At 35.3% G+C, this 14,313-nt stretch overlaps 2 protein-coding genes and 1 non-coding gene across 4 annotated transcripts in view; all 3 read left to right on the top strand.

Moving 5' to 3' along the window:
- LOC140744209 (uncharacterized) overlaps positions 1-14,313 on the top strand; it is a 154,071-nt gene that overhangs the window by 78,372 nt on the left and 61,386 nt on the right. The gene's annotated exons all lie outside the window — the stretch shown is intronic.
- The window catches only part of LOC140744208 (prostaglandin reductase 1-like), a 315,424-nt gene continuing 303,023 nt past the window's right edge, over positions 1,913-14,313 (top strand). The window contains exon 1 of the mRNA XM_073075716.1: positions 1,913-1,927. The gene's annotated coding sequence lies outside the window, so the exon portion shown is untranslated. The remainder of the gene's footprint in view (positions 1,928-14,313) is intronic.
- Positions 11,361-11,433, top strand: TRNAV-AAC (transfer RNA valine (anticodon AAC)). The gene has a single exon. It is a non-coding gene; the product is annotated as a tRNA-Val (tRNA).

The raw sequence follows: 14,313 nt of genomic DNA, 5'->3' as shown, positions 1-14,313 counted from the left end.
CCTTGCGTTAATTAGAACCGCGTGATAAATTAGTCACACTGGAGATAGATAGGCACAAATCACACGTTTTAAGCGTAATTTGTCGAGTTTTTCTCACTGGTAACTTAGAATTATTTTTAGCAACTTTTTTTTATATAATTGAAGTAGAAAATTAGCATGCAAATCACTTGATGTTAAGTGGACGCTGGACAACTTTAAATAGTTATTTTATATTTATTTCTAAAGTTTTAAGTAAGCAAGCTTACAATACTGGTATAAGTTTAAACGTAGCAATGAATATTTTTTTAATGGAAAATATCAAATGTACAAATGTATTCGAATTGAGAAAAAAATTACAAATTCTTTAAAAACTTGTATGCATACCAAATTCCATCATTTTCGTAGTGTTCACACATTATATGATTTTTTTATTATATTTTGTCTATACGATTCGCTTTAAGCCATTTTTATTTACAACAGAATGTGTTGTAAGAGAGATACTTTATATAAATTGATTTTCAGGGTATTGAAACCAAAGTCATTAAGCTGTTATCCGGTGGATTACGATATAATCGGAAGCCATTTTAATTTTATTTGTAAGTCGCGTCTTGATCGCTGACAATGTGCCTAACTTCACGGGCTTAATCGCATCAATAAAAAGTATTAAAAGAAAATGCAGCTTTGTTATAGATAAATTACCGATTACTGACGCGCTTGGTCAATGCTCAGCAATTTGTTGTAATAATAATTGATGTTCGCCTCAAAAGACATTTAAAAAATATCTGTACAAGTCAATCTGGATAACCATTATGTATGTACGTACCATCAAAAAGTTACTCGCGCTAAAATATGTAATTTTACAGGAAATGTCACAAAGTTTTATTTATCGTGAAACAAATCAGAATATAAGTAAAAAAATGGTAAGCAAGATCGTCAAGTGTAATTTTCTTTTAAGTTATTTACTTCAAATTTTAACATTTAGTTCCGGTAACCTTTTTTTTTTGTTTTCGAGGGGGAAACCTTCCAAATTCCGGTAACCTAGGGTAGGTACTAGCCGAAACAATTTTAACGCTCATCGAAAAAAATCGCGGAACGTCGCGAGCACGCTACTAAAACTTATAAATAAGATAAACTAAGTAATGTATCATTTTAACTACTCGGTACAAAATACTTTAAGATTAATACGCTTATAATCGTTATTGCATGTAAACGTCTTAGCAATTGGTAGGCCGATCACGAGCTATCTGATTTATGTGGATTTGATATCAAATGGGGAAGTTATAAATAATTATAGCTTCTAACAGTACCTTCATTTGTACTAAACATTTATTCTACTCACGTACCCATTATAAATTGTTTCACTGCCGCCTAGTAGCGAGTGAAGAGACTAAGCGATACGTTAATTTAATGTTTCAATAAAAAGCTACCTAATTTATTTTGGCCTGAGATTTTCGCTGCCAACTATTGTATAAGCTAGTGTGTTTCCATATATTTGCTTACACCGTCTTTGTTTGCATTGAATACAAAATAAATAGTATCAGACTTTAGTTTATGGGTGTCATATAGGTACCAATAATTAGAAATTAAACGAACTTACCTAAGTGAAGTTCCATTTCAATTGTACGAACTGTATAGTCTCGAAATGATAATGTTGACATGTAGTATACCGCCAGCCGCCAGCCTTGTATCACGTATATTACGTAGAGCTAAAAACCTCGAATTCAAATAATTTAAAACAATATACAACCTACTTATAGCGCCCCCTTCCGGTAAATGTCATTAAGTTTAGAGATCCTGGGGTCAAGATGTAAGTTCATTAGCTCGATTATTTTACAACATAGATGATGTAATTATGGGTAATACTTATCGTAAATAAGTATGGGTGGGTGGGTTATAATATCATTTCGAGACTATGCAGTTCGTACAATTGAAATGGAACTTCACTTAGGTAAGTTCGTTTAATTTCTAATTGTACTTCACTGCATAGTCTCTTCAATGATAATGTTGACATGTATTGAATATTTGAATTCGAGGTTTTTAGCTCTGAATATACGTGACACAAGGCTGGCGGCTGGCGGTGTACTACATGTCAACATTATCATTGAAGAGACTATGCAGTGGAGTACAATTATCTACATGTTTATTAGTAACGTTCATAAAATCATATTGTTTCTGCCGCGTATATTAACGCAGCTACAATAGTATCAATAGTAGGTTTAGACAGACGAATTTTATTTGCACTATCGTAAATTGATCTATTCTGTGAGACCATTAAAATTTACTGAACTTGAAACGAGAATCCACAGTGATATATCAAATTGTTTTCTTAAAATTGACAGTGCCGCACATTGAATAAAGATTACACGAACCAAAATCCTGAGCAATTTGAAATTCTGAAATATCTGAGAAATTATATCGCACACGCGTACTATTTGTACGGGATTTTTTTGTGACTTCGAGACGCTTCTCGAATATAAAATTCCGTTGATTTGGAAACACGAATTCACTTTAGCAATCGAGATTCAACCGTGTGTCGATACTCGTATTCTACACACGAACACATCTGACAATATAATAATAAAATTTGAATAACATTTATGAATTGAAACATGAGTCAGTGTCACCAATAACAAACTAGGTGCTCCGATTTCCATTATTCATTTAAATAAAAAATATTTTAGCGAGATAATCGTTTACCGCCGATACATTCACAATACCACTATTCATTTATGGATCGAACCATGTTTCGAGTGAGAATTTTTACACCTGTCAAACGATACCGTAGTATCCAGTAGACAAGAAATATAACTCGATTTATTTTTATGTAATGTATCTGTCTATATCACTTTCCGTTTCATAAAGTTCTTGTCTTCATATTAGCCCTTGCCGTCTCCCTGTTGTCGATATAATAACGGTTCAATTCCATATTAGATATGTGGTTTCAAATATAGTCCCATTTTAGAATCGAATGATTTACATTTGGTTTGCTGATGTCTGATATGTTATATATTACTGAATGGTTCTTTAGCTCTAATATACTTCAAGACTGTGTAGGTGTTTAGCGTACATTATTTACATAATTATTTTAAGATACACCTTTTTAGAATACGAATAGTATAGCCACATTTGACTACTATTCCTTACCTTCTACGCTTCATGGTTCTTCATAACTTGAGGATTTTTCATGTCGTAGAAAGAAGCTGCTAGATTTTGTTGATAAATGTAAATTAATATCGCCCATCCAAAGATTGGCTGTATTTGGCGATATGGTAATATTATTATGAAGCGTTATTTGTGGTATTTAGGCATTCAAGCTAAAACTCTTCAGTAAAAAGACGAACTTTTCAGTAAAATGATGAATGATAAAGTAACGTGAAAATAACATTTATATACATACCTAACAAAGATTTTTATAACATGGAAGGAGCAAATGAGGTTGCAGTCTGCCTGATGGTAAGTTATAACTACCCTACTATAATCAATTGCATAAAAAAGGGGTTCTACATTAGGCCGGTCACAGATGCTTTGTTTTTTGAAGATTAAGATAGTCAGTCACCTCACATTATGCAACCGGCATCCATTCACGGAAACACAAAAATACTTCATGCCAGGAATAGGTGCAGTTATGGTGCCTCCTCGGTCGAACTGCACTTGTATTTTGTATGAAAGTTATTTTCTTCAAAAATAGATTAGTAAAGATTACTCACTCCTAACAAGAAAATGTAACCAGTTTTGATAATTGAAATTGTCACTGTCATCTATTTACGTATTTGAAAAATATTAAAAAAAATGTCCTTTTTAGATCATTTACGAATGAAAAAATATTTCTTCGCACTTTTTCCTTCAATTTTGTGTTTTTACACCACTTTACTGCGCATGTCGGCATTGTTCTGCGTAAATTACAGCATGACAGTCATTAAATGGCTGACAGAATTGTCAGCCGTTTAAGCCATTTAATGGCTTCCTTCAATTACAAGGCGGTGAGATACTATACTTATCTATGACTTCAAATTAAAACTTTAATTTTGCTCGAACGTCGAGTTTCCAGTTATAAGCAGGGTCTAAGGAGACTTCCCTTTGTCGAAGTAATGACTATTCATAATAGGGACATCAAAGTGTACTGAAATCATCGATTACTCGTTATGTCCGTATCAAACAAGTTAAAAGGCGGCTGAAATGACACCTAGATCGATTTATGTCTCCCTTTCAAGGAAGTAATAAATCTAACGACTCCATCTAACATTAGTTAGAGATCAATATAATCTATGTGATTTGATCTGAAGAATATTTTTATTGTGCCATTAAGTTAAGCATAATTGTATACTTTAAGTAGTTTATTATATTAAACATCATATTATTTAGTTTTTGGACGTACTTTATTTAGTTTAAGTACTTAATTATATTAAATATATAATTTAAAATAAGCACTTAAAGTTATGTATATAGAATCATAAAATGACATAAAAAGTCAGTTCTCTTAATAATGTAACAGTATTTTAGTTATCAGTCATCACTATAAAGAGTCATAGAAAACAAGGTAGAGTTTATTTACCTCTTGTATACAATATAGCAATATATATTTAAACGATAAATTAAAAAATGCAATGTTTTATCCAATTTAGGTAAAACCTTATACAAATCTTTTTTGCTCATGTTCATTGTTATTAATATTCGATTCGTTGTAAATTTCCAATGAATCATTAGAATTAATTAATTTTGAAGAACTACTATACAATTAAAAAAAAAACAATTAAACAATATTTAAAGTTAAAATACTAACGTTAACACGAAACATTTATAAATAAAATAAATGAGCCAAATCGCTGCCCCAAGGAAGTGTACCCAAGATACTGGCAGCATTACCTCGCTGAATTGACAAACTAATTTGCTGGCCGAGGTAAGCTCCAGGTCACCAGAGGCCTCAATCAGGCGCGAAGACAATTCTTTATAGAAATAATATTATAAATCATTCAATTGTTATATTGTTATAAATTTGATTTTAGAAAAAATATCTTGTAATTATTTTTTCATTAACTTTCAAATGAAAAGCCACCGCTTTTGATTGTAGGGACCAAGCTATTTATCTTTCAGTATAATATGTCTAGACAGATTCAAAATAAGGCTAGGATTAACTGCTCATAAACTAAGGCTTCCAGTATGCTCACAGTTAATTAGTTCTTCTGTAATGTGGAGTAGCGGCGTAAGTTCAAAGCTGGAGAAAGTCTTCAAGTTCGCGCGTCGCGTGCGCGGGTTAGGGTTGCCACTAATATCGAAAAGCACTTGTAATTTTTATAATAAAATTTATAATAAAAAATGATATTTTCTATAATTCTACGTTAAATTTACTTGATTTAAAATTTTATTTCGTAAAATACAATTATTATTATCTTTCTAAAAATTTTGACAACTTAAAAGATAGCTTATAATGTAAACTAATTTACTAATATTCATTAAGAAGATTAATGAAGTTTTTATAGGATTCATCTCTCTATGTAAGTTATATTCGTTAAAATCTTCCAAAAATTCGTCATCGTAATTCAAACTTACAACTTTCAATTTTATCTCATTTAAAACAGAATTATCAAAGTTATTAAATTGTTTTTCTTTCACTACTCATACCTTAATCTCTTTCAAAGAGATTAAATATACACATAAGGGCTATAGAGCGGACATTGCCAAATTTTATATATGATCTCGTCTATTTCTACTATATTGTAGAATTAATCCCACGTCCAGTCTATTATTGTTGTAATCCTCCAGTCTGTTCCTATTACTTAAACCGTTAAAAGTTTTTCGTCATTGGCAACCCTAGCACGTCCCCGGTATGGTGCTAGCAACACGCTGGGATCCCACTGCTTTGATTAAGATATAAATGGGTACTCTGCATTTGATTTTAATTTGTAGCTTTCCAAGTCAAAGGGTCAGTTGATGAGCGTGTACTTCATAATGATTCACGTTAGGGTGCTTTGTAGAACGGCTAAGCGTATAAGCTCGCAAATAGCTGACTTAATTGGGTACTCGACAGTTTTCGGGAAAGTGATTGATTTTATACCTATGAAAGATAAGACCTATTTCTTGGGAAAAGCGGTAATATTTAGAAAAAAATCTAAAAAACTCATATATAACAAAGAAAGTAGTTGGTTACGTACATTAGGCAGACTTTTTTATCATATCCATCCATCCATCTGATGGTAAGTGGACATCTGTGATCGACCCTAGATAAGATTAGATTTTTGAGGACTAAACTGGAACGCCTCAGAAAAGTATGTCTCCCTTACCTAACCCGTCAAGCCAGATCACAGCAGCGCTTAACATTGCTGCGCAGACAGGGATTATCTCTACAAATCATTGTATATAAATATATTGAGATATAATATGATTTTGTCTGTCACGGCCCGTGTCTGACACGATCAATGGCTGTAGTTATAAAGCGGTGTTAATCAACATATACTTTTATAAGTAGATATTAAGTATATATTAAATGTAAGTAATTGTAAAACAATTAATTATAGAATATGAGTAAAATACTGAAGTTATTTACGAAGGCTACAACGTGTAAATACGTTTCAAAAGTATGTGTTTAGAGGGACGTAAATTACTTGTGACGTAACAATGGGCACGTATCCTGCTGTCCAACGCCCAAACCTATACAAGTCGACGCTTCGTTCCAGCGGTTTTCAAAGTATGAAGATAAGAAATAAACCTAAGGTACCTAGTTTAATATAATAGGACCTAATTTAAGTACTTACAATAAAATAATTTATTGATTTGCAGTAAAATATATGCTATTTTTATAGACTTTGACTTAGTAATGAAGAAAAGTAAGCGAGTATCGTTGCATGTTACATTTAAACATCGGACAAGCATACTTTTAAAAGGCCGGGTTTTAAGCTAAGTTCGTTTAACATCTATTCGAAGTGTTTCTCCTTGTTAGTACTTGATTAAATTATATTGTAGTTACATGCCAAATAATATTTTTAATTAGTAATAACTCTGGTAAATGCAAAAACGGTTTTGTATTTTATTCATCACGCAACTGATATCAATATCTACATGTCAATCTTAATAGTTTTCACACACCTAACACTTGTAACGTTTTTATTAAAACGTCGTGTTAAGTAATAAAATTGGTTCCAGTTTGAGAATCAGTTTTTCATTTTCTAGTTCTTCAATTGTATTTCCTTCGCGGGCGGAGTAAGGCACGTTGATGACTTGGGGGTTGGTATTCGCCATTCTTGACTTTGTATTAAAACTTCCCTGGATTATTTTCTCTTCCGTTGCCACCTCTAAAGACTACAGAAAACTTCGTGTTATTGTTTCTCCCTTAATAAAATATGACCAAAATTTGGTGACGCACTCCATGCTTATTGATAAATAGGTGTTTGTAATAATAGTTCTTGCGTTTCGATGAAATATGAGGCGAATTCTTATACGTAGCTATGGAGTTGGTCATAGATGTCCATTGGCGGCAGAAGTCACTTACCACAACGTGAACTGCAAGCATCGTTTGCTACCCCAATATTATTAAACAAAATTATAATAAAAACAAAAATCCCGATTGCTGCTTGGTCCTACAACTAAGAGGAATCAAACACCTCAAATATACAAAAAATCGCCCAGCGCTTTGGTCTGTAGGGCACGAAATACCCACCGTAGTCGGGTGAAAAATCCATGACATTTCAGTTCACACGGTAAACATGTTTTCATTATACTTAAATTGATCTTTATACTTCACGTATTTTATGCTTATCTTCGTACACCTAATAAACACAATCAAGGCGGTTTATGTAGGTCGGGTACATTCTGTGAGGAACGCATTTTGGAATATATACGGCCAAGTCTGCACTTAAATGATTTTAATCCGACATGAGGTACTATAAAATCTCAATTTCATTTCCTTTCGTGTGACGTAAACTTAAGTGAACAGAAATTCAACTATATCGGAGTTGATAAACTGGATTAACTTACAAAAGATGCAAATATTAATTTTACTCTTATTAGGTCACTGCTACTGAAAGAAATCTGCAATATATACAACAGGGTTCAATCTGAAACCAATCAAAGAAGCGTTGCTACTCCAGAGGACCTTTTGAGGTCCTGACAAAGATGCTCACTTCATATGAGTCTGCCCAATGATATTCTGTACTCACATACAGTATTTTTAGAGTAAATCTATTACGCTACTAGAATAGATTTATATTAATATTTTAGTACGAGAGTTCACGTCTGGTACCTCTTATTTTAGTGTGAAAGGGTACTTTACTTTACCTCTCTTCAGGCCACGTTAGTAAACTGCTGGACATAGGCCTTTCTCAAGACACGCCGACATAAATTTCATATTATATCGAAGCGATTAAAACAAACCCACTTATACGTGTAGACTAGGAATATAATGAACCACTCAGTTATTAACTGCCAAGTTTAAACGTGTAGCATGAAATAACGTAACGATATCAGATGCGTTTTTGTGTTTAAAAGATACATTATTATCAGTGCGTAAATGTATAAGAACTTAACTCAATTGTCACGGCTTTGCACACGTACATAATTCCTGCAGTTACTAATTGTGTAGAGGGAGATAAGAATCACAGGTGAATATATTGATAAATTTCTTGCTGCTTCACTTCCCTGGCAGTTTTATGATTATACTTTTACATGTCTATATTTAGTGTTAGGGTGATAACAGACGAGCGATAGAGCGTGTCGTCGACCGTCAGCTACAGTGTGGCGACGGCCTATGACATTGCTTTTGTAAAAATAAAGCATTGACTCAAGCGTTCAAGCGCCTAATACATTAAATGTTACATAGTATTGTAATAATGCTCCGATTTACAACAGTATATAGCATTCAGTGGTGGCAGAAGACGCCTGTTTACTTTTGGTATGTATTATGGTTTTTCTTAAAGTCCAAATTCTAAAGTCCAGGTGTTTTAAGTTAAAGTCTATAAAAAGTATAAGATGCAACTCCCATTTCATTAAGGTCCATAACTCAGACAAGCCTAGAGCATACTCTACTAACTTCAATTCGACCAGTCGAACAACCGAACAGACACTATTGTTACAAGCGGAATACGGTGACCAGACATCTCGTAACACGTGCCAACATAATGACACCACTTTCATAGCGACAAAAAGCGGACATGTGTACAAAAAACGTAAGAAAAACCTAACTCGATTGCCACGGCTGTCGCGACGGTGGACCGCCATCGTCGTTTTTACCGATCGGGCTTGCTCCTTTTATAATTTGACCATTACCGTTTCACTTTCACTGGGATCTGTAAATAAATTAAATTACTGTCCGTCTGTGATTTAAATGACTATTTTCTAAGCTTACTGTGTAGAAGTTACGTGAAACGTCGAAGTTATATGAAATAGTCGTCTGCTTGTATGGTTTTATTTTGAGCACTGCTAAGCAAATTTAGATAGGGTATCTAATAACAAAGTAGATGACTTTATGTAGGATATATTTTTCTCCAACATAATTCTAAACAAATAATAAAACTAAGGTGCCGCAACTGTCTAAAAACGTGTAAATGCTGTAATCCGCCTTTAAGTGTACCCAAACACAGTTGAAAGTGGTAGAACCCTTTGTGGTTCGACTCCGGCGGCACCACCGCCACACCTATTTCTCCCTTATAAAAGCCATGTTAAACGCTGCTGTGTTCTGATTTGAAAGGTGTGGTAAGGTAGACATACTTTTCCAAGCCGTTCCACTTTATTCAGAACACGAACGTTACAAGAAAAAACCTGCGTTTCAATTTTGCGAGGCTTCCCCATCCTTTACACTCAGCGCAGCGTCGCATCTGTGGCCGCCTTCATGTAGGAATGGCAGTAGCCACTTACCATCAGGTGGACTGCTCGGAACAACTCCTATATTATGTAAAAAGTCGGATGTAAAAACATGTGTGTGTTTCGCTACAACATTATGTATCGAAACTTTAATCATTTGCTTATTTAAGTTGACCGTTTTAGAGAAATTTAATTTCGAGGAGAGAGTTGCTATTACGGTCATTTGACTTCTAATTGACGCTTAAAATCACTTAATTCAATTTAACTCAATACATTCGAATGGTCTATTGTTTGCTATTTCATTACATTTACAATTGTTATTCCTGTCACTTGAAATAACATTTTCCTGTACGAGAGAAAGTAGGCAAATGATAATTATATTGAGCATTAAATGACGCTTTTTATACTTACGCTGTTTGTCCACCGCCACCGAGCCGATACAGAGACTTAATGACGGCGCCGAGGTAGCGTACATACATTTACTATAGCCGCTTGTGCACCGCACGTCTTTCACCAGAGCACCGTCATCCCGGCCGCCGATATTGCGAGTAGATCGACGTGATCGCTAGATCGGCACCGATTTTTTGTCGACCCGATGTGCCGGCAATATAAAACACATTGGAACTTGTCCATACACTGTCGTCACACGCCGATATCGATTGAACAAAATAAACCGCCGATATCGGTCGCGGTGGACAAACTATCGCTGTCACGATATATAAAAATCGGCCCGAAATAAATCTCGTTCTCGGTATCGGCTCGGTGACGGTGCGGTGGACAAACAACGTTATAGTGTTACTCTAATATACCATGAATACACAAATACCCGAACCCAAGACAGAGATAAAAATTTCATAATGATATAGCCATCTGCCTGGACGGGTATCAATCCCGGAACCCTCTTCATATGCTGATGGTGTCCACCACACCGCGCCGGGCGCACTGGGCGGCTTAAAAACCTTTTTATCACGCGGGCATGTGTCTCCGTGGGGTTCTGGACCGCATGCATATCACTCACATCCGATCGTTTCATAGTTATTTTTCCTGTAATGCGTACCACACGCCTCACCCTTCCTTCATTGCACCAGGATGAAGTGGCATCTCGCCGCAGGATGAAGATTCATCCACATCAACTGGACCCATGGCCGTCCTCCACGGTTCGCTTGGCACGGTATTCCCTGAGCTCTATGACATGGGACTCTTCAAGAAGGGTGGAAAAAGCTTTCCTTCACACCTGGCGTTGCATTGGCGACTCCTCTGGTGTTACGAATAATTATAGGCGACGGTGCCTACTTTCCGCCAGGTGGCTTGTCTGCCTTAACGCTAGGTATAACTTACAAAAAAAAACACGTACGCGGGTAAGACACGTACGCGGTCATAAACCTGTTATACTGTTAAAAGTATCAATTTAAGATGTAATTATTTTAGAAAAGTATCTATGAAACGATAGGTTGCCAGTGGTACGCATGTCAACACCAGGTGAACACGAATCTGCCTAGAAAATAGGCTTTAAGAGCCACATTACGCAGTATCGCGCATGCGCTGTAGCTATTGAATACAACCAATAGGAGTTTTCGAGATTTAATGCAACAGCCTCCATAGCTCAGAGGAAAGAGCAATGGTCTAACAAGCCATAGGTCGGGAGTTCGATTCTCTCTGGAGGCATACCTCAATTGGAACGGCCTTTTGCTGTTTTTATGTGTTTTTTCACTTTCCTCTTTTTAAATGTACTATAAACAAAATATTAGGTTTTATATTAAATTGTGTGTTAAAAGAACAAACACACACAAGTTGTGTTAACCATTTTATATTGAATTATTTATTTATTAAGTAACATTAACCTGTTTCAATGAAAAAGAGCCCGTAAATTGGAATTTGTATGTCTGCATTTGGTGCCAATTTTAGAATCACTCAGAATAAGATGCTTTTGACTTTTTAATATTTAAATGTTTGACAGTACCTAACATATATTATATTTCACTTCTACCAATTCATCATAGAAAGATAAATTAAATCGCGCTAGCGTTGTTACTCTTTTGTCAAAATTAATAAAACCTTATCGGAGGGCAAGTATCAACCTCCATAGCTCATGGGATAGATCAATGGTCTAACAAGCCATGGGTCGGGAGTTCGATTCTCTCTGGAGGCATCAGAAGCCCCTTACCAGTTTATTTTAGTTTATAAAGAAAAAATATATTTTTAACATTATCAAATAATTTTAATTGTGTTATCATAATGTTATATTAATTTCCTAAAAATATATTTTTTTGTTCTTAAGTATGATTTTAAATAGTATATCGTATTATATGTTAACCGTCTTATCTAAACAGTTAACCTATACTTAATTGTAGTGCTGTAAACTTATTTTTTTTCGTTCCGAAATTGTTGTAACAAGCTCCTGGTGGGATGGAAGTCTTGTCTGAGATCAGCTACATATGCTCCTGAAGCCTGTTGGAACACCTTTTATTTTTTTCCTCTACCACAATCGAAGTTGGTAGAACCCTTTGTGGTTAAACTCCGGCGGCATCACCGCCACACCTATTTCTGCCTCATAACAGCAGTGTTAAACGCTGCGTTCTGGTTTGTAGAGTGTGGTAAGGGTGGCATACTTTTACGAGGCGTTCCAGCTTAGTTCTCAGGGGTAGCGGTATATCTATACGGTGCAGCTATAGATGGGGTTGATTAAAGATGTTCATGGGCGGCAGGAGCCACTTACCATCAGGTCGACTGTATGTTCGTCTGCTACTCTTATATAAAAAAAAACATATTCTAACCAAAAAACAGATCTGAACACTATTAAGGCGGAATAGAGACTAATGTCTTCGGAGTTAAATCACAGTTGTGTCGCCTTGAATGACAAAAAGCTTTTTAACTTTAAAACAGTGCATTCCTCAAGAATGCGACTAGGCGCAACAGTTATTCGGTGTGACAAACGTTATTGCAAACCTTTACGAGCGGACGTCCATTTCAATGTAACATTGTATGGTGCATGCGATTTAGTCACGTACGAGGGTTATCTGTTCAAACCTATGGGTGTTAACCGTTCACCGCACAGTAAGTTCCCGCAAATGTTTATTTTTAGCCCACAGTAAATGTAGGGTTATGATAATTTTGGTAGGTATGTTTTTTAAGTGAAAACTTCTTTAGCGGCATTTGCATTGTGATGGGTAAAAAATGTTAAACTCGCATCCGGATCACGTGGTATCGAAAATTCGTAAGGCAGCAAAGCAAACTGCAAAAGTGAAGATGTCATCCGGTGTCAGTATAGAAACAACATGTCAATGTCAGTTTCATGTTTTATTTATTATATTTTATTATTCAGACTACGTTTCGAAAGTTTTCACTCCTGCTGGCACTCCCGGAGGGCAACCCGTTGATTTTTTTACAAGGTAACTAACGAGCTTGCAATGAACCTGCATGCGTTATGATAAATGGTCACTGACAAAGGACATCTATAATCATCTTAATATAGAACAGGATCTCTCTGAGGGGATCACAGATGTAGTCGGATGTAATGTCGTTCTTTCCTATATAACCTATCTAATAAGATACCAGGCAATGTTAAAAATGTACACCCATTCAACGCTTTCAAGAGCAAATTAGCTGAGTACATAATAAAACATGAAACAATCACTTAAATATGAAAGGGTTGAATGGGTATATGATAATGCTATGTGTGAATTGATAATACCTTAAATCAATTAAATGTAAATCTCTGTTCTCATAGGAGTGACGTATTTGTCATATTTGAGAATAAAAAATCTTTAAACCTAAACCTTCTTAGTAGCTGATCCACACTCTTCCAACAAAACGCAGTTAGAACTGTTTCATGTTAGAAATGGGTGTGACGTAGGAACCTCGATAAAACCATACTGTTTTTTTTATGTACTCGTAATATAGAAATAGCAGACGAACATGCAATCAACCTGATGGTACGTGGCTACTGCCGCCCAGCTACATCTGTAATCAACCCCAGAAAAGTTACCTTGAGGATTAAGCTGGAACGCCTGGCAAAGTATGTCTTCCTTACCAGACACTTCAAACCAGAACTCAGCAGCGCTTAACACTATTGTTATTAAGCGGAAATAGGTGTGGCGGTGGTACCGCCGGAGTCGAACCACAAAGAGTTCTAGCAACTTCAAATTCTACTACATCAGGAATGTTTATCTGTTGCTATGTAACTTCTAAACTACTTATCATTCGACATTCGGTATTGTTAGAATCATCGTCCGCAGGGTATAAACTATGTGAAGCCATTAAATGGCTTAAACGGCTGACAATTTTGTCAGCCATTTAATGTCTGTCATGGTGTCATTTATGCGGAACAATGCCGACGTGCGCAGTTAAGACACGAAATCGATGAAAAAGTGCGGAGAAATAACGTTTCATTCGTAAATGATCTAAAAACTACATTTTTTAATATTTTTCAAAGACGAAAATAGATGAGAGTGAGAATTTCTATTGTCAAGACTGGTTACATTTTCTTGTTAGAAGTGAGTAATCTTTACTAATCTATGGTGACAGCACACTAAACTATCACGATCA

This window comes from Epargyreus clarus, unplaced genomic scaffold, assembly GCF_041222505.1.
Source record: "Epargyreus clarus isolate Ecla_fem2 unplaced genomic scaffold, WU_Ecla_fem_2.2 ptg000008l, whole genome shotgun sequence".
Taxonomy (NCBI): Eukaryota; Metazoa; Arthropoda; class Insecta; order Lepidoptera; family Hesperiidae; genus Epargyreus; species Epargyreus clarus.
The sequence above is the reverse complement of the archived record's forward strand: the minus strand, read 5'-3'. Positions and strand labels throughout refer to the sequence as shown.